Source organism: Sander lucioperca, chromosome 23, assembly GCF_008315115.2.
Source record: "Sander lucioperca isolate FBNREF2018 chromosome 23, SLUC_FBN_1.2, whole genome shotgun sequence".
Lineage (NCBI taxonomy): Eukaryota > Metazoa > Chordata > Actinopteri > Perciformes > Percidae > Sander > Sander lucioperca.
In genome coordinates, this window is record NC_050195.1 from 10,698,441 (window position 1) to 10,718,302 (window position 19,862).

General features: G+C 40.9%; 1 protein-coding gene across 5 annotated transcripts in view; it reads right to left on the reverse strand.

Annotated features, from left to right (window-relative positions):
• rnf152 (ring finger protein 152) overlaps positions 1–19,862 on the reverse strand; it is a 72,102-nt gene that overhangs the window by 13,656 nt on the left and 38,584 nt on the right. Inside the window, exon 2 of one of the 5 annotated variants that reach the window (XM_035998226.1) lies at positions 5,707–5,710. The exons of 3 other annotated variants lie outside the window; for them this stretch is intronic. The gene's annotated coding sequence lies outside the window, so the exon portion shown is untranslated. Of the gene's footprint in view, positions 1–1,578; positions 1,770–5,706; positions 5,711–19,862 lie in introns of those variants that run through there. One more of the 5 variants, XM_031285216.2, reaches the window with a different exon arrangement.

A 19,862-nucleotide genomic window follows, 5' to 3' on the forward strand; every position in this document is an offset into this window, starting at 1 on the left:
GAAGGAACTCAGCAGGTAAACGTTCGAGGGGAAAAATAAATTTAAAAAAAATAAAAAAAACTTTCACTGGATGCTCAAAAATAGCCCAATTAGAAATTCATCAAACCGTCTTTTGTTCAACCTGCACCTCGACTATCTATCGCACTCAGAGCAACGCTACGAGCTAACGCTTTCAAGAGTCAATTTGAACCACAGACGGGAGATTGTTGCTAGGAGACAAACATTGTCATACCGCTGCTGTTTTGTCAAAAACCTGACGGGAAAGACCAGAGGTGGTAGAAGTGACAAGGTGACGGTGAGGCACATTTTTAGAGTTGCCCTCAAACGGTTTCATGTCACCTTGTCACCCTGAACACCTTGATCTTGTCTTTCGCTGGCGCTTTGATGCGTTAATTATTGGCAAACCCGGACAAATGAAACGGGCGACATTATCTACTCCACAAAGCAATCTCTTCCCCACACACATCTGGGTTTCCAGGAGGAAAACTGAAGTTGTCAGGCGAAGAGAATCAGGATCACGTCTGAGGAAATCGAGGATAAGCCTCCCTCAAGGAATGTTTGTTTTTCTATAACTGCCTATTTTGGTGTCTTTTAACACTTTCTGACAACTTGATTTCACTTAAAGTCTTAATTATTGAGCAATTATTTACATGTGAGCATGAGTTTTACTCCAGTAATGCGTAGAATACAGTCCAGATGTCATTTATTACTAGGGCTGCCCCCTCTTAGTAGATTAGTCAACTAATCGGTCGTTTTAGGCTTAGTCAGTTTTTATGATTTTTCATGCTGAATGACCCATGTCCAAGTTACATATCAGCATATCTCTTGTAAACAAAAGATTTAAAGTGGAGCTTTTGCATGATACTTTGTGGAGTAACTCAGTTTTACAGATCTGTTGATTAACTCAACTAATCGATTAGTCGATAAAATGAGTGTTATGCCGACCTTACACCAAACGACTTGTCAAGCATATAGATATTTTCAATATTGGAATCAATCTCAAATCCTGAGAGTCTTGCTAGAGTCGGGCGCGCTCCCGTCGTCTCAATCGTTTGGTGTAGGATGGTCATAAAACTCAGTCCGAGTCGGTCTTTTCCCGTCTTGACGTTCAGACAAAATCAAACGTGTTTGATATTATCATAAGTTTTAAATCTTGGTAGTGAAGTTAAATCATTGACAAAATCAATCACAATTGTCAACAACCAATGGGTGCGCTCCCTCCAGCACCAAACAGGAAGCAGCAAACGGCTAACCAATGTCTTATTGCCGCCATTCATCTGCATATACGGCAGAACAGAAAATCGGCAAACTTTCCCTCACTAGCTTGGTTACAATTTTCTAAATAAATCCAATTGTAGTCTTGCAATGTGTGACCCTGCAAGAGCCCCAGTCTTTACATATTATGTAAGTCTTTAACGTTAGATGTGAGATGATTGTCTGACTTTAGTCTTTTCAAAAGACTATTCAAAGTCTTCTAGTGTTTGGTAGGCATTAGTCGACAGCCCTATTTACTACTGCACTAAACTACAAATGCAGAGAGCAGTAACTACTGAAACAGTAATGTAAAGAAGAACTCACCCAGTCAGAAGAACTCAGTCTATCTTGCTCCCATCAGTCTAAATCATATAGAAGTAGTAATAGTGTATGATCCAACAATGTGTTGACAACAGTATCCTGCCTTCAGATAAAACATGAGCCTGACAAGCTCCAGAGACAACGCCCACCATGAACAAATACAGCCGTGCCTGAGGCAGTAACAGAGTGCTCAAACCTGTTTTCTCTGCAGCCCAAAGCATCTCAGGGTCAGACACACCTACAGTTTGTTGTATCGGTGCGGGTTACTGTACTAGGGCTGTTGGTGGGAGAGTCGCAGTAAAACTGCAGCTCCTGTTTAAACTAATCAGGCGGTTTCCTGGATTTTGTTTGGGTTTGAATTGCCAATCCTCTCTCCCCTGACCAAATAAGCCCAAACAGACCGGGTAGAGTAGCAGCTAGACCAAGATGTTGTAAGATGACGTAGTGTTAAGAGCAACAACTGTAGTAAATAGTATGAAAGACCTAAAATCCACGTAAGGAGATTGGTTGGGGTGGTGGATTCACCCAGGAGAATGGGTTTCGTGTCCCGTTCTTGTCCGCATGTCACTGAAACGTACATTTTGTAACCCCACCCTCGATCTTTCCTGTTCTCGTGCCGCATGTCAATTAAATTTACGTCCCGACCCAGAGCATCAAAAAGTGACGCCAAGAGTCCCGACCAAGTCCATCTAAACATGACGCTGAAGGACACTTTTTGTGTCAGTAACAAAGGCCAAAGGCACCTGACCAAGCGTCGCTTTTTGACGCGATGGGAGTGAGAGTACCTCAGAGATTACATTCTCTGTGGTTGCCATTAAATAAACTTTCAAAGATTTACCACTGAAAACAAAAGAAAACTGTTTAAATATGCGATGATTTGTGTGTTTAGTCTATATCCACGATGTTCCACTTCCAGGGATTGCTCCGGTGCCGCCGGAAATTTCGCCGGATTACTCTCTTTTCGGCCGGATGTCGGTCACCCTCCGCTTTCTTTGTGTTGGCGTTCTAACCTCCGGTGGATTTCTGAGGACTATGGTTAACTGCTCCTCAGATCTCTGCAGGGTATCTCATGAATAACACATTATAATCTCTCTCAAATGTTACGTTATATAGCGTAAAATGTCCTTAACCTTTCACTGAGAGGCACAGAATTCAATAGCGAGTTTCATGCATTAATGTCCTCCTTGGTGCAAGTCATATTTAAATGGTGGATTATTTTCCTTTTGGACTTCCCATTAGCTCTGATCGTGTGGAAACCCCACTAAACCTGACGCATTACAGCTACTTTTCTGTTCAATGCAATTATGTTTTAAAATGCCAATTAAACACAGGAACATCACCCTGAGTAACATGAAAGGACTCGAGAAGGTTCAAGTGGCACCACTGAGCTTTAAGGTTAATGGAGTGTGTGCTGTTGCCAGGCAATATCAAACAATAGTCCCGTTTAAAAACGAGATTGTAGAAATGTGCAGCCACAACAACATGCGGTATCCTCTATCAATGACAGGCTGCGTGTCCAGTAATCCATACTGTGTCAACAATTATTAATAGGGACACAGGAATCAGCACCGAGAATAAACAATTACAAGATCAGCCGCATTGAGAGGATTTATAGCCTTTGTGTTGTCTTCCATTCGACCATGCACTTGCTGGGTCAAAACTGAAAATCAAAATCTTTCTGACGTTTTAGTCTCTTTTTTCGATACTTTTGGTGCTTTTTTCAATGTTTTTGGCGCATTTATTGACATTCATAGATTCTTTTTACTACCATGTATAAACACCACTAACACCTACTTTTTACCAGTTTTACACTTATTTTTGGAATTCATGGTAAATAAATGTCATTTATAGAAAATTATACCTAATTCTTTTAGCAGAAATTATGAATTATTTTGACTGATATTACAGGAAGGATAATCACAGTCTGGTATATGTCAACATTCAGTAAGGATACTGTTTCAAAACATTCCCTTTTTTTTTTTTCAAACGCTAAAAAAATTAAATAAAACACCCTAAAATTCTATAAAAGTAGAGATCCGATGTTTTGTTGTACTTGCAAAGCCTTTGTATGGAATCAGCCATGTTATTTTTGGGTAATAAAAATTAGGTAGTTAAAAAGAAACCCATATTTCTGATATAGAAATTTAGAAAACGGGTCAAATTTGAACCGAAGACAACACAAGGGTTAAGCAGTCTTTATCTGAGCACAATACGGCCAACGTGTACAGAAGAAGCTCAATTTGAGGACGTAAAAGATGTCTTTCAAGGCTGTACATACCTTGTCGCCTCGTAATTCAAATAGATTTTGGTTTAAGGATGCTATGATTTGATAAAAAAAAAAAAATAATAAATCAATCTTAATGCATCCAAATGTTTGATTTCCAGGTTTTTTCTAGGGCTGACCGATTAAAGGGAAAAAGAAAAATTAGCGATTTTTCTGCCACATATTGCGATAACGATTCAATTTGGGATTCTTTTTTTAAAAGTTTAATATTGTCTGTGTAACAGCTAAAACATGGCATGGAACATTATAACATGAGACACCATCAAAACTGCTGTATAGCATTATGTGAGGAACATAGATATGAACTTCCAGCAATACGTGATATGTAACATTATTCCAGCATTTATATTAAAATAGTAAATATTAAAAAGAAGAATAAATAGAGTTAAACCAAATGTGACACCAAACATTCAACTCAATATTGCACTGTCGATTAATCGCGGTCTTCACGATTAGTTGATGGCATTCTTTCAAATTGCGATTTCGATTCAAAAACGATTAATCGTTCAGCCCTAGTTTTTTTTTCCTTTCACGTTTTCACGTCAATTTACTTCACCTAACATTTATTAAGATAACTGGTTGGTAGGGCTGGGTTTAAAAAGAACTTTTTTTTTTATTCAGATCACAAGACAAAAATAAGAGTTTACTTGCAAAACGTAATGTCCAAAATAATTGTCTTTGTGATTATTAGGAGCCGAAATCGTAATTGTGATTGAAATTTCAATTAGTTGCACAGCCCTACTCATTAAACCTTTAGAACATTGTGAACCGAACCCTGCTTTGTGTCACTTTGTTCCCCGAGATCAGGTCACTGCTTTCAGAGTCTACTCATACAGTGAGGAAAATAAGTATTTGAACACCCTGCTATTTTGCAAGTTCTCCCACTTAGAAATCATGGAGGGGTCTGAAATTGTCATCGTAGGTGCATGTCCACTGTGAGAGACATAATCTAAAAAAAAAAAAAATCCAGAAATCACAATGTATGATTTTTTAACTATTTATTTGTATGATACAGCTGCAAATAAGTATTTAAACACCTGAGAAAATCAATGTTAATATTTGGTACAGTAGCCTTTGTTTGCAATTACAGAGGTCAAACGTTTCCTGTAGTTTTTCACCAGGTTTGCACACACTGCAGGAGGGATTTTGGCCCACTCCTCCACACAGATCTTCTCTAGATCAGTCAGGTTTCTGGGCTGTCGCTGAGAAACACTGAGTTTGAGCTCCCTCCAAAGATTCTCTATTGGGTTTAGGTCTGGAGACTGGCTAGGCCACGCCACAACCTTGATATGCTTCTTATAGAGCCACTCCTTGGTTATCCTGGCTGTGTGCTTCGGGTCATTGTCATGTTGGAAGACCCAGCCTCGACCCATCTTCAATGCTCTAACAGAGGGAACGAGGTTGTTCCCCAAAATCTCGCAATACATGGCCCCGGTCATCCTCTCCTTAATACAGTGCAGTCGCCCTGTCCCATGTGCAGAAAAACACCCCCAAAGCATGATGCTACCATCCCCATGCTTCACAGTAGGGATGGTGTTGGGATGGTACTCATCATTCTTCTTCCTCCAAACACGGTTAGTGGAATTATGACCAAAAAGTTCTATTTTGGTCTCATCTGACCACATGACTTCCTCCCATGACTCCTCTGGATCATCCAAATGGTCATTGGCAAACTTAAGACGGGCCTTGACATGTGCTGGTTTAAGCAGGGGAACCTTCCGTGCCATGCATGATTTCAAACCATGATGTCTTAGTGTATTACCAACAGTAACCTTGGAAACGGTGGTCCCAGCTCTTTTCAGGTCATTGACCAGCTCCTCCCGTGTAGTTCTGGGCTGATTTCTCACCTTTCTTAGGATCATTGAGACCCCACGAGGTGAGATCTTGCATGGAGCCCCAGTCCGAGGGAGATTGACAGTCATGTTTAGCTGCTTCCATTTTCTAATGATTGCTCCAACAGTGGACCTTTTTTCACCAAGCTGCTTGGCAATTTCCCCGTAGCCCTTTCCAGCCTTTTGGAGGTGTACAATTTTGTCTCTAGTGTCTTTGGACAGCTCTTTGGTCTTGGCCATGTTAGTAGTTGGATTCTTACTGATTGTATGGGGTGGACAGGTGTCTTTATGCAGCTAACGACCTCAAACAGGTGCATCTAATTTAGGATAATAAATGGAGTGGAGGTGGACATTTTAAAGGCAGACTAACAGGTCTTTGAGGGTCAGAATTCTAGCTGATAGACAGGTGTTCAAATACTTATTTGCAGCTGTATCATACAAATAAATAGTTAAAAAATCATACATTGTGATTTCTGGATATCTTTTTTTAGATTATGTCTCTCACAGTGGACATGCACCTACGATGACAATTTCAGACCCATCCATGATTTCTAAGTGGGAGAACTTGCAAAATAGCAGGGTGTTCAAACACTTATTTTCCTCACTGTATGGGTCAAGCCGGTACATGATCGGATTCGGACCACAAAACAATCCTGATCGGATTGTTTTCAAACAGGGACCTTGTGATTTGGAATCAAATCGATTTAGGAAATCATCGGCTATACCCAGCCGTGCTGCCAGGTTGAGGAGAGTCAGGATATCTTCTCACAGAGGACATGTGTGCTGCTTTGACACACTCTGTTTGGCATCAACAACAACAGGTTTGTCTTTCCCTCTGGCTCCTTATGGAAACATGAAATGTGATTTCCAGCTCATCTCATTTTCCGTCTCCACTCTGCAAAATCCAAAATGTGTCAATTTGGACGGATGGAAAATCCAAAAAGACAGCTCAGTCTCAGTCAGAAACAGAAAAACCCATGCTCTGGACTCAGCTTTAATAATCTATTTATGACAACATTGGATGTTTATATCATTTTCTGCAACTGGTTTAGAGCGAATAAACTAGACTACGCAAAGCGTAGTTTCGTCTCACAAGTTCACGTCACGCATGGTTGTAGAATGCAAACCGGCTTGCTAAATCAAAGAGTTTAGAAGGTAAATTATTTGGCTAAATGGAGAGCGGTAGCATTGTACAAGTACAAACCACCTGTGTGCAGAATACAGGGTTGTGGCAGAGACATTTGGTATCAGCGAGACAACCGTTCACCGCTGTGTATACGCTGTGTGCACGGCCATACGATTCAAGCTGTTGAACCAATTTGTCAGTTTACCCGACGTGGCTGAGGCACAGGCTATAGCGCACCACAACTCCACTACGCACCTTGTGCCACAAGTGCACGGCACACTGGATGGGACCCGTATCCTGATGCTTCTATCTGACTATAGTCATGGGAGTCACAACTTATTCGGTAAAGCTGTTTCCATCTCCCATTTTGCGCATTAACTCTTTTTCGAAAAAGGCAAAAACCACCTCAAGCGAGCGTAAAACCTTTTTTGTGAATTTGAGGACTTTTTTTCCGAATTTTGCAGTTTCCATCAACATTTTCTAATGTGATACATCAAAATGCGCATGAAAATATGTTGGTGGAAACATGACTAATGAGGCAAAAATAGCATTGCTCCATAAACTGCACCATGATTGTCAATCAATGGTGCTTTTTAGCGGCGAGTGGACTGCAGACTTCTCGCTTGTTTCTGTCCTTTTAAATCCTTAAAAAAATACTTTTCTTTTTTTCCATCTTTCAAGCAAGTTGAAATATGTCTTTATTATAATCCCAAATCATTTGAGTATAAACGAATTAAGAATGTTTAATCCCTTTATTCAAAGTGCAAATTAAAATCTTAGAAACAAGGACACACTGAGCAAAGTAGAAGTATAGATAGCAGAAATCATTAAGTAACAGCTGTAGTAGGACAGAGGGACGATGGGTGTGTTGTAAAGTACACTTTAAAAAAGCGTACATTATACTGGACAGGAGCAAAGAAGGACTAACTGGCAGCATTAATGAGAAAAGCCTGTAATCCAAAGTCAAGTATTTTCTGTTTGTGCGGCAGAATTAAGTGAGGTTGACATAGGGCTGCTCGATTATGGGGGAAAAAAAAAAAAATCTAACACGATGACTCATTGACTTTTGGAAAGATGTTGCAATTATTGAACTTAAAAAAAAAAAACGTGAAAACGTTAAATCAACAATGAAAACAGATCTGTGAAATTGAAATTTAAAAAACATTTTCTTTCGAAGAGCTGTAACCACGGTCTCTTTTTAGTTGCCGTTGTTTTTTGTTCTGTTTACTTAACATTGATCTATTTATCACATTTTTTATGCACACCACTGAAAGAGCTGCTGAACAGATTTTCATTGTACTCTACTGTAGCATAATGACAATACAAGATCTATCTATCTATCTATCTATCTATCTATCTATCTATCTATCTGAAAATCGTAATCGCAATTAAAATTTCGATTAATTGCACAGCCCTAGGTTGACGGCTGCCGGGCCACCTGCTACTACACTTGTGAGTTTGAGAAATGGCCGTGATGTCTTCCATCAGCTATTTTCACACCCTCCCTTCTTCCCTCCTTCCCTTTTCTCGCTCTCCCTCTCCCCCTCCCTCTTCGTCTCTTTTAGTGAGACAGACGGCGGCGAGGCTGAGGACACGTTTGACGCCCAGCCAAGGAGAGGAATATTTCACAGAGACGGATGTCAGCGCGGACACCTCCGGCTGGTGAAAACACAAACGGCCCGATACTATGATTGGCACGTACCTCCAGAGCCACGGGCCAGGTCCTCCTCCGATGGACGGAGACAAACCCATCAGGACGGAGCACATACTGATACTCTAGGTGCTGCCCGCTGTCAGCCTCATGCTAATTTACTTTTCTACAGTGGTGACCTCACAGTCACTGTACGGGCCCACCTGTACGGTTCAGTGCGGTGGCCCTGACAACTCAACTTGCACATGCAAATAGACAAAACACATGCGAGTTCAGAAAACATCTTCAGCAATTTGACAACATGGGCAGCATTTAGAGAAAACACAATCAAATATAGAAACGCGCTGCAGGCATGGATGTATTATAAGAAGTGGATACAGCGTTCCGATACTGTTTTTTTATAGCGATTATTAGTAGTGAGCAAAAGTCTCTGTGTAGAGTTTTTCCTGTGTGTCTCTACGATGTTTTTCCTGTGTGTCTCTACGATGTTTAACATTAGACAGCCAATCACAAGCATTATTAGATCCTGGTAGTAGCATGCTGCATGCTTAGTGGTTCACTGACGCTGATGAGATTTACTCCTTAGGTATTGAAATTGAATACTGAATGACAAGGCATTTTTCGATTCTTTAGAGGCAATTCGGTCAGTGCCTAAAAAGTATTGAATTTGGTACCCAGCCCTACATCCTGGTATTTCTGGCATACAGTCTTTGACATACTTTGTATTGGGACATACTAGAGATGCACTGATTACAACTTTCTAGGCCGATTCCGATTTCCGATTTTCATTGAGTTAGGCCAGCCGATACCGATTTTAGCCGATTCCGATTGCATTTTTTTCTAACCACTTTACAGCACACACAAATATTTATTTTCCATCTTTTCTTTAATAGAAAATTTTGCACAGAACATTTTTTGAACAGATAGTTACTCTTAAGTTAAGATACTTAACTTTTTCAAATACGCTGGCCAGTCGGATCCCAAACAAGCAAAAAACGTTTCTGCCGATCAAGAATGTGGAGACCACGGTGGGTTTTATGTTTTAATTGTCCGATGGATAGTTGCTGCTTTTGAAAACGATCGTTGCAGTGTATTTTTAATTTTTTTTTACATTTCGCATTGATGCAGTGCACGTTCTGAAATAAAAATAAACATTGCCCTGATGTACACACAGCGTTGTTTAGGCTTTTTTAGTCAGAGTCAGAGAAGCTACGTAGGCAGGTGTAATTTTTGTTTTGGTTCAGTTACCTCCAACCCCCGTTTTGAGTCGCCGGATCCACCCCCCCTCTGCGCTCCGGGACCTCCCACTTTACAAATTAAGCACTGGCTACTACCTACCGTTGTCCCTCTTCATACTACGTCATCTTACAGCACTGGGGTAAGGCTGTTGCCCTGCCCGGTGCGTTCCATACAACGCTAAAGGGTGATTTTGGCGTCGGTGTTTGACGTTGAGAGCCACTGACCAAGCGTGAGAACCGGTGTCCCATAGTGTGTGAACACATGATCATTCTCACCCTTTGCACTTAGTTTCTACACTCAAACAGCCTTAAAGCCTCTGCTCTATCTCCAGAGGTATCTGAAGTGGAAACACCGGGCCGGTTTTAAAACAAGAACCCAGTCCTCGGTGATGAATGAGGGACTGTAAATCAGCTTCTAGCTCTTTATAAAAAAAAAGAAGAAAAAAAAAAGGAAAAGACAATTCTCTCCAAATGAACCTTGGCTCGCTAATTCTCACTTTAAAAAGGACAGCTTTTAATAGTTTCTCTTTCAATCATCCCCCAGAAAATGTCCCCAGATGTTGCCAAATAAATGAGCTTTGATATTCCTACACATCTTATCCCTGGCTGGCAAGCTCGCAGTCTTTAAAGGCAGCGCGGCGTTGGTGCGTCTGACAGCTGAGCGGGACCTTGTGATGCCGGCAACAACATGAAGGATGACAACAAAAGCTCCAACATCAAAGCCCTGCAGCACTGACACACATATACATATACATTTACATATACAAGGCACTGTGCAGCGGATTACAGAGGCCAGTTATTCATCAGCACTTAGACGGGATCAGTTACAAGCCCGAACACACATACACACACAGTACAGCTCTGAAATGGCTCCCGCAGCTCATTTGAACATGAAGGAGGAAAAGATTGCGCCTCTCAGCATCCTATCGACACTCACTTAAGATAATGGGCCCTGTTATACGTTATACGTTATAGACTGGAGAATGAATCTCGGAGCAGCTGTATGCCGGTGAACAGGCAGGCAAGGTAGATAAAGGGCTTTAGAAAGGGACTCTGCAGTAAGCATGGTGGCAATTTGTCAGGATTAAAGCTGGATAGTGTCCATCATGTGTGTGTGTGTGTGTGTGTGTGTGTGTGTGTGTGTGTGTGTGTGTGTGTGTGTGTGTGTGTGTGTGTGTGTGTCAGCATCAGGTGTTGTTCATGAACTTCGGTGTAAGTGACCATAGTTTAAGAGACTTTTATTTTGAAATCACACGGAACAGGGGCAAGCTGCAAAAAAAAACAAAAAACAACAAAAACAGATGTTTGTTAGAACCTTGTTAGACGAGAGCCATATTTTTTCGCTCTCTTGCGTAAAACATACACCACATGTACTACACAGCATATAAACTATATATATACTATAAATCTTTAAGTAGCCTTTTCAGTTATTCAAGTGAACTTTGTAATGCAAAGTGTTAAATGATATTTGCAATGTTTCTTGGGTTAGGAGTTCGTCAATACGGGTCAACAACTTGTGAATTTAATGTGAACATTGGCTTTATTTCAGCCTATTGTATTTATCATTTGGGCATCCAGTTAATATTTTGCATAAACCCATGCACTTTATTTGTAATTTATTTACTTGCTCTTATTTGTATCATATCTTTTTAGTTTCACGGTGCTGGAAGAGCGGCAATAAACGTTATTGCACCCGTTTGAGACTCCTCTTAAGGGCTGCTACACTCGGGGTTGTCTGGGAGTCAGAGAACTGATCTGCGAGCACGCCGAGGTCAACTGAATGGTACGCTTCAATGCTGAGCTCAGAATCAGAATGTTTCTATTAATTAATAAATCATTTGGTTTTATAAAGATGACAGAACATAGTGAAATGTGTCCAACCAACTCAATCTCAAAAGATATTCAACGGACAATGACATGAAACATGTAAATTCAGAAAATACTCACACTTTTTAAACATTTTTGCTCGATAAACGATCAATTATCAAAAGTTATTAAAGTTAATATACTTTGTGCACTAGATCGGACAATTTTCCTGCATTGTTGGAATTTTTCTGCAACTAATTGAGCCTGTTCTGCATCAAGTTATAGTGCAAATAGCTTCATTTATGTAAAGGATATTATAATAGTTTTTTTGGGGGGTTGAACTGGCCATGATTACGCCTATGGATACAGATATACAAAGATTCAGAGTTTGAATCCTGGTTCCTGCATAAATCACCGACCTTTCAGAGACTCCAATAGTTTTACTTTGACACAGTTTTTCGATCAACGTGACAAACGTGAAGTTAACCGCTCCGAGCAAACGCTACAGTACCACATCTCCACTGGAAAAGACGTCAACTGAACGGATATGTTAATTTCTACTGCTTGCTCCAACAGAAGAAGATTGTTTTCAGATTGAAAAGCTGTCTGTTCAATCAAATGCTCTCGTTCAGACAGTGTGGGCAACATCTTAGTGTTTTCCTTCGTGACAATTTAAAGATGTTATTATGGATACCTTTAGAAGCGTTTGGTGGAACAGTAGATTGTAGTGGGTGGAAAAGAGAAAGAAAATGAGAACCGGCCCAGAGAGCCTCATATGATTGTCTCTATATGAGCCAAATGATGCCCTTCAACCTGCAAGGACATCAAGCGCACAGCATCACTGACCAACCTGTGATTACCTCGCTCTCCATCTCCAACACTACTCCCTACTCTTGTAGCATCATCTCCCTCTCTCTTTGAACCTCCACACTCACACTCACATAATGCCTGATACGAGAGCGCAGCAGCAGGGAGAATGAGAGAGAAGAAAAAAAAACTGTACATACACATCGGACACACGCGGCTGACCTTCCACAGCGTCTCCTGAGGCCAAACATGTGAAAGGCTACCTGTGTTCGAGCAACGGTCCCCGACAGCCTTCTTTCTGCACATGCTTTCCAGCTAGACCGCTAATGAAAAGCGTCAAAGTACTCCCTCTCTGACCAGATTGGGCTGATACAACGCCTCAGGTGAGAATAGAAAGCAATTGCTTTCTAGAAAGACGTGCGGCTGACAGGGAGAGCTGTTGCGGCGGTGGTAGCATGTAGCCGACATTAAAAGGACCAACCTTGTTAAAAGTGAGATTTCCATGTCATATTTTTATCATAAAGCAGGTTGAGGTATTATATAAATACTGTGAAAGTATCAAAATGCTCAATCCACAGACAAAATGCACTTGTTAAAGCATGTTAGTATGCTATTCTTTTGTGACTTATGATAGCCAAGACTACTTGTATTTAACGGTACTCAAGTTTCTATCTATATATATATATATATATATATATATATATATATATATATATATATATATATATATATATATATATATATATATATATCTATATCTATATATATATATATATATATATATATATATATATATATATATATATATATATATATATATATATATACACACACACACATTGAACATTAAAGCATGTTAACATTTTCTAGTAGAAACCAAAATAGGAGTGTGAACTTGAAAATTACCATGGTATGGAACCTTTAAAGAATAGGGCTGGGACTGACATGTTTTCAGATTAATGCTAAAACAAGAATACTGACATGATAAACTTGAGTACCGTTACATACAAGTAGTCTTAGCTATCATCAATCATCATATCATCAAGTCACAAAAGAATAGCATACTAACATGCTTAACTTTTGTGCTATACAATAACTAAATGCTACATGGTTAAAAAAAAAAAAGAAAAAAAAGCTGCATATTAACATACTAATGTTGGAGCATGTAAACATTACATCACTTTGGGCACTGGAATCCATTGATTACTAGAGAAAATAATCGCCAGATTCGTTGATCATGAAAATAATTGTTAGTTGAAAGAAAACCTGACTTGCAGTGCATGATCTGGTAATGTGATGCATTGCAAACATTACCAGTGATGCATTGCTTACACAAGGGGTGACATCAGTGTCTTGGTGGTGACTTTGATGCTTACATTTCCATGAAGTACAAAGCAAGGCTTAAAGAGGGTTGTGTTTGGTGCTGTGTCGGCTTGATTGACAGCTGTCTCTGTCTATCATCCTCAGCCGTGGTGGTTTTGCCACTTCCTCAGCCTAGTTCGGCGCCACACAGAAGCCACATTTTGACTTTCTGCCTGAAGCAGCTGTTGCGTGTAAACGCACACCCCAGGCTACAAAAAGTGTCCACTACGGGCGGCATCACGGCTACTGCATCGATATTTGTCTGCAGAGCTTTAAAAAGACACGGACGGTTACAGCTGGTTTACAGGTATAATATTTTAAAGAATTTTTACATATTTGCAAAGTAGGTAAAATAAATCATCTCTCGGGCTTGGTATAGTTCAAAAATTTCCGATACCGAATTCGATACAATTATAACAATTTTATGAAATCCATTTTAACAAAAAGAAATGACGACATTTTACATTACGCTCCTTTACAACTACAGTATGTGACGCACACTGTGGGTAAGACTCTCAAAATACAAGAACACACATGGGAGTTTATCCTGCATGCCACCTCGACGTGTAACGTTAGACAGCCAATCATAAACATTAGATCTTGGTAGAAGCATGCTGTATGGCTATTGGCTCACTGACACTGATGAGATTTACCGCTTAGGTATTGAAATTGGGTATTGAATGACAAGGCATTTTTCGATATCGATACTTTGGAGGCAATTCGGTCTGTGCCTAAAAAGTATCGAATTCGGTACTCAGCCCATAATGATGTCTCACAGCTGCCAAATAAATAACATGGACTTGACGGTAGGGCTGGGTACCGAATTCAATTCTTTTTAGGCACAGACCGAATTGCCTCTAAATCGAGTATGGAAAAATGCCTCGTCATTCAATACCTGAGTAGTAAATTTCATCAGCGTCAGTGAGCCAATAAGCATGCAGCATGCTTCTACCAAGATCTAATAATGTTTGTGATTGGCTGTCTGACGTTACACGTCGTAGAGAGACACAGGAAAAACTCTGCGTTATGCACAGAGGCTGACGTGGTAGGAGCTGAAACATAAATAAAAAGATTTGTGCCGTAATGTGTTAGGTCGTAATTTTCTTTTTGTTATAATGGATTTTATAAAATTGGTATCGAAAAAAGTATCGTTCAGGAACCGATATCGAAATCACGGAATTGGTATCAAACATTTTTAAACGATACCCAGCCCTACTTGACGGTGTTTAGGTTTCCATCACATTTACCCATCACTCTGTGTTCTCTGACAGCAGCACAGGTGTGGATGGACTCTGGTGAGTGCGATGAGCTACAGTAACACCTGGCGGAGCATTTTGCACAGTAACCTAAATGTTAATGACTCGAGTAGTTGGTGAGGAGATTGACAGGATAACAAGCTCTGATGAGGCCCCGCCGAGTTAATCAATGCCGGTGACATCCGATGAGAGGGTTGTAAAAAAAAAAAAAAAAAAAAGATAGCAGACAAACACACAAAAGGCACAGTCAATGGGAGGCAAAGCGCAGTCAATGAGGAGCACAATGCAAACTCAGCAAGTGAGAGCTGAACAGCTTCCAGCATCAGGAGAAGAAAAAAAAAAAATCCAGTTTTACTGGGTCAATGTCGAACTAAATATGCCGACTCCCCTGTGCAAAAATAAATAAATAAAAGAAGCAGATGGGAGAGGAGTTTCACAGCAGGAGCGTCGGTGTGCTACACAGGTCATAAATCAGCCGCTCGGCATCGTGGGTTTAGTTTAGATTAAGCTTTTTTCGAAAATGTATAAAAAAATAAATAAATAAAAAAAAAAAAAAAAAAAAAAAAAAAAGATGTACATTACAGTACGGGCAAGAAAACCAACAAAATCAAAATCAAGTCCAACCCACTTTCTATTTTGTACTTTAGTTACAAAACAATTTAATTCTTCACTTATTTATAGATGTACTGTATATATTCTCATACATACATGCAAAAGTTTATCAGTGTTTTTTGCCCCCAACGGCTCCTTCCAGGCAGCGCTGCCTGGAAGGCACTAGGATTAGGCAATGGTTAGGGTTAGGGTTAGGTGCCTTGGAGGCAGCGGTCGCAGCGCTGCCTGGAAGTAGCCGTTGGGGGCAAAAATTCACCATCGAGCCACATATACATACACTCATGCATACACATATACACACTGCATACATACATGCATTTAGTCCGGCAGCAGAGTCAGACTCTGGGCGTGTTTCAATCAACAGGCCAGCAGACAAGCTGACAGCACGAGACGCACAAGTGCCCAAGGTTTATGACCAGGTCGATTAAGACATGAGACACGACATCTATCAAGCTTAAAAAGAAGCAGGAAACACCACGAAAGGACTTCTGAAAAAGAGAAGCAACATATGCGAATCAAGTCACGGATGTAGGTCGTATATCTCCGGAGATGATAACCGATGCAGCTTCAACACGCTGTCACACATACAGTAGAGTACAGTACAGAGAGTCATGAATATTCTCTCAGGCAGAACCTTATGATCTCCGTTTCTCTCGCTTTAGCTCACCAGTCCCTCTCAAACAGCCCTTCGCTACCTTCATCTGAACTCTGCCAGAGCACAGAGACTTTTATCATGCCGTCGCATCTGATCAAAGCCCGGGGAAAAGGAGATTTTACTGACACCGTCATCCAACAAAGACATCGGGGAAGTTGGAAGCTCATTCTTAAGGTTAGAAACAGAACTCAGAAGCTGTTTCAACTGCCTCCATATTGCCTTTAAAGTGGAGATGGACAATTTCTTTTCAAGTATGAAAAGTGCTCAGACCAAAATGTAAATTCAAGCAGCCAGGCTCCAAAATTAGCACCCGCCACTCTCCACTCCTGAGTAAAAATTTAGGTTGCAGATAAAATAAGGTTGCTCAAGTAGTACTACTTCACTGCACTTTCATCACAAGTTGATTGACCAGGTTTTGCTTTGCCTCAACTCTGCACACTGGTGTCGGCCGTCAATATGCAATTCTTTGATTGGCCCTCGCTGTCAACAGTCACTACAGTTAGGCTTACTTTATCTTGCTCGCTACCCAGCTCCATTACCAGTCACGCTGGTACGGTACAGAGGAGAATTTCGCACTAACTGCAAAGAGAGTCTGCAAGGAGGTATGGTTAAAAGGTGCACTATGAGTTCCTGCATGGTTTCAGCACGATTTCGTTTTTGTCTCAAATCGTAGGCATCTCTCCTTGATCCGCTAGCTGCCTGCCCCCTGAACACACTGTGAAAAAGCCCGGTCTCGGGAGACAACACAGGGGTCTCACTCCAGCCAATCACCGACAAGATGGTTGGAGGAGGGGGTGGGGGTTAGTGACAGTTAGTCAGTTAGTCATGACAGTTATGGAAACATGGGGGGAGGGGCGAGCTTGCTCTGTTTTGTTTGGTATTTACTTGGAACGTCAACAGAAGTGACGTCATGCAGGAACTCATAGTGCACCTTTAATAATAAATCTACAGAGATTAGCTACTAAATGGACCTTGGGGTGAGAGTGTTTTGTCAGCTGCTGTTTCCAAGGTCCAGAATGAACTTTGAAACTCAATAAAGATACAGTTTAAAAAGCTGAACGTACAAAGTTTCAAAGAGGTAACTGAAATATTTGGAACTGCAAACCCCAGAAATCACAAAAAGACATCAGTGAACTACAAATAGTGAGCTCACGCTTGCCAAATTGGGAGTCTATAATTGCTTAAAACCAAGCAGCGCTAATGGTTGAACATTTGGTGAACCAGCTCACGCAATAACACCATTTCCTGTGGTGATGTCCAAACAGATGCCAGAATTTAATTTAAAAAAAACGAGGAGGCTGGAACCATCTTTCCTGCTGCAGTCCTAGTTTGGGATTTAGATTGATCTAATGGGCATAATTATACATGAAAAGCCTGCCTCGTCTGGTATTAAGTAAACACAGCCACAGGAGATGGAAACACTCTTTTTGAGGCCAAGTGTGGATATCCGTAGATGCAATCCAGTCCAATCCTGCCTGTGGGATTGCATTTCCTCTCAGAGATCAAGAAAAACCTGTCAATGCCACTTACAGATTCTGTGATTGCCAAACCTGCAGCTCGCAAAATAAAACCTCCACCTGCCCCCGGTTATCCACTGTTCTTACCCGTGACTTTTTTGGCAACAAAAGCTTATAAAATATTTATTTTCCTAGAAAAGTGGGCAGAGAAGGCAAAGGAGAGGCTTTCTTTGATCCGACAGCCAGCTCGTGCTTTCACTCAGGCCACCCGAGGAGTGGACAGATTACCATCGGCTGTCTGGGAGGAAGCAGAGCTGCGGGATCAGTCCCCGACCCACCGAGGTTAGGCCTCTGGATGCAGATAAAGCTTTCCTTTTTTATCAAAAGCCTTGCAGAGAAAAACCAATCCCAAAAGCTGCAGTGTGGCGCTGCAGAACTGTCAGACTTAATGCTACAAAGTGGGTAAATTATTAACAGAGGTAATGGCTGCAATTTCAAAGCGCACCTTAGAAAATGATGCTTCTCTTGAAATAAGCAAACTGCCCTGGTAAGAAATGGGAAGTTGCGTGGTTATGATGCTAGACTTTTCAGCAGGGCTTTCAAAAAGATTTCACAAAATGAAGGGAAATTTAAATAAATGTAGGCTTTCAAAAGTGGCATCAACTTCACACAATGCCAGCTCCAGACTCTCGCAAGTGATATCTTTTGAGAAACATCAATATCCAGCAATCCTGCAAGGGTACATCAAGTAAAAGCAAACACAGCACACCCGTATCTAAACTGTGAGGCTTTGAATCAAAAGAGAACCAAAGATGCAACGCATCTGACGCTGGTGAGTCTGGCTTTCTCTGGATGAAGACACTCACAACTCCTTTAATTCCAATTCGTCCTTTTCCTGTGAGCAAGGATCTGTTTCATCACACAGAATTTTGTTTGGCAGGAATCCATGTTGACTCAGTTGTTGGGAATGAAGGTGATAGTCACTGTGCAGACTCATTTTGGGATTTAGGTATCCATTACGTTCCACTTTGGGATTGCTCCGATGCCGCCGGAAATTCCTCGTGTCCTTCTTTTTAGCCGATGTCCGTCACCTTCCTCTTTCTTTATGTTGGAATTTTAAACTCCGGTGGATTTCTGAAGACTATGGTTAACTGCTCCTCAGATCTCTGCAGGGTAAATCCAGACAGCTAGCTAAACTATCTGTCCAATCTGAGTTTTCTGTTGCACGACTAAAACTACTTTTGAACATACACATGTTCTGCCAAAACAAGTTCCTTCCTGAGACTATTTTGCAGAGGCACCGTGGATCCGTCTGGACAATTGTGATTGGTTTAAAGAAATGCCAATAAACCAGACCATGTTTTTCTCCCTTCCCAGGATGCTGTGTGGACTAGCCAGACCCTCCTCCGGAGCACTGTGGAGGAAGGTCTGTCAATGCAAGACTAGGATTTAGGCTACGCCGCGTTCGTCAACAGAAATGTAAAAAAACAACCATTTGTGCAGGTTTTAGGGGGAGTTTAGGCTTTAGGCGATTACTTTTTATTCATCCTGTTAATACTAGGAATCGACCGATACTGGTTTTTCAGGGCCGATACCGATTATTAGTAGTTAATGAAACCAATAACAGATATTTGGAACCATATACAGTGAAAATGAAAATCTTAAAGTCAAAATTAAGATTTTGGAATGTTACAAACTCTAACACAAAACTTTGTTTAAATGCTTTAAGCAATTATTTAATACATTAAAAAACTTTCAACATAATCCCCAGTAAAAGATAGTCAGATAGTGTTGTGGGCAGGACATGAAGTCAGACCGAAGCAGAGGGGCAGACACAGAGCTGTAGCCGAGCCAAAGTAGAACACTTTTTAATTAATGAACTTTATCGGTTATCAGGCAAATAAAACGCTGATACAGATAATCTGCAAACTGCCAAAAAAACGGCCCAATAACCTGCCATGGCTGATAATCTGTCTATCCCTAGTTAATATCAGGTGTGTATGTGGTTTAAATGTCCCTTCATCCAAGCAAAATGTCTCCTTTGGCACAATACTCAGGCAAACTTATTTTTCAGCACGTGGCGCAAAGGGCTGAATGTTAATCCGGCCCGCTGTGGGAGCAGCTAGCTCCACAGAGACACCAATATGGACACCTGTGGGCCCTCCTGTTGCCATGACCACCAGCAACAGCAGTCAGCAGAG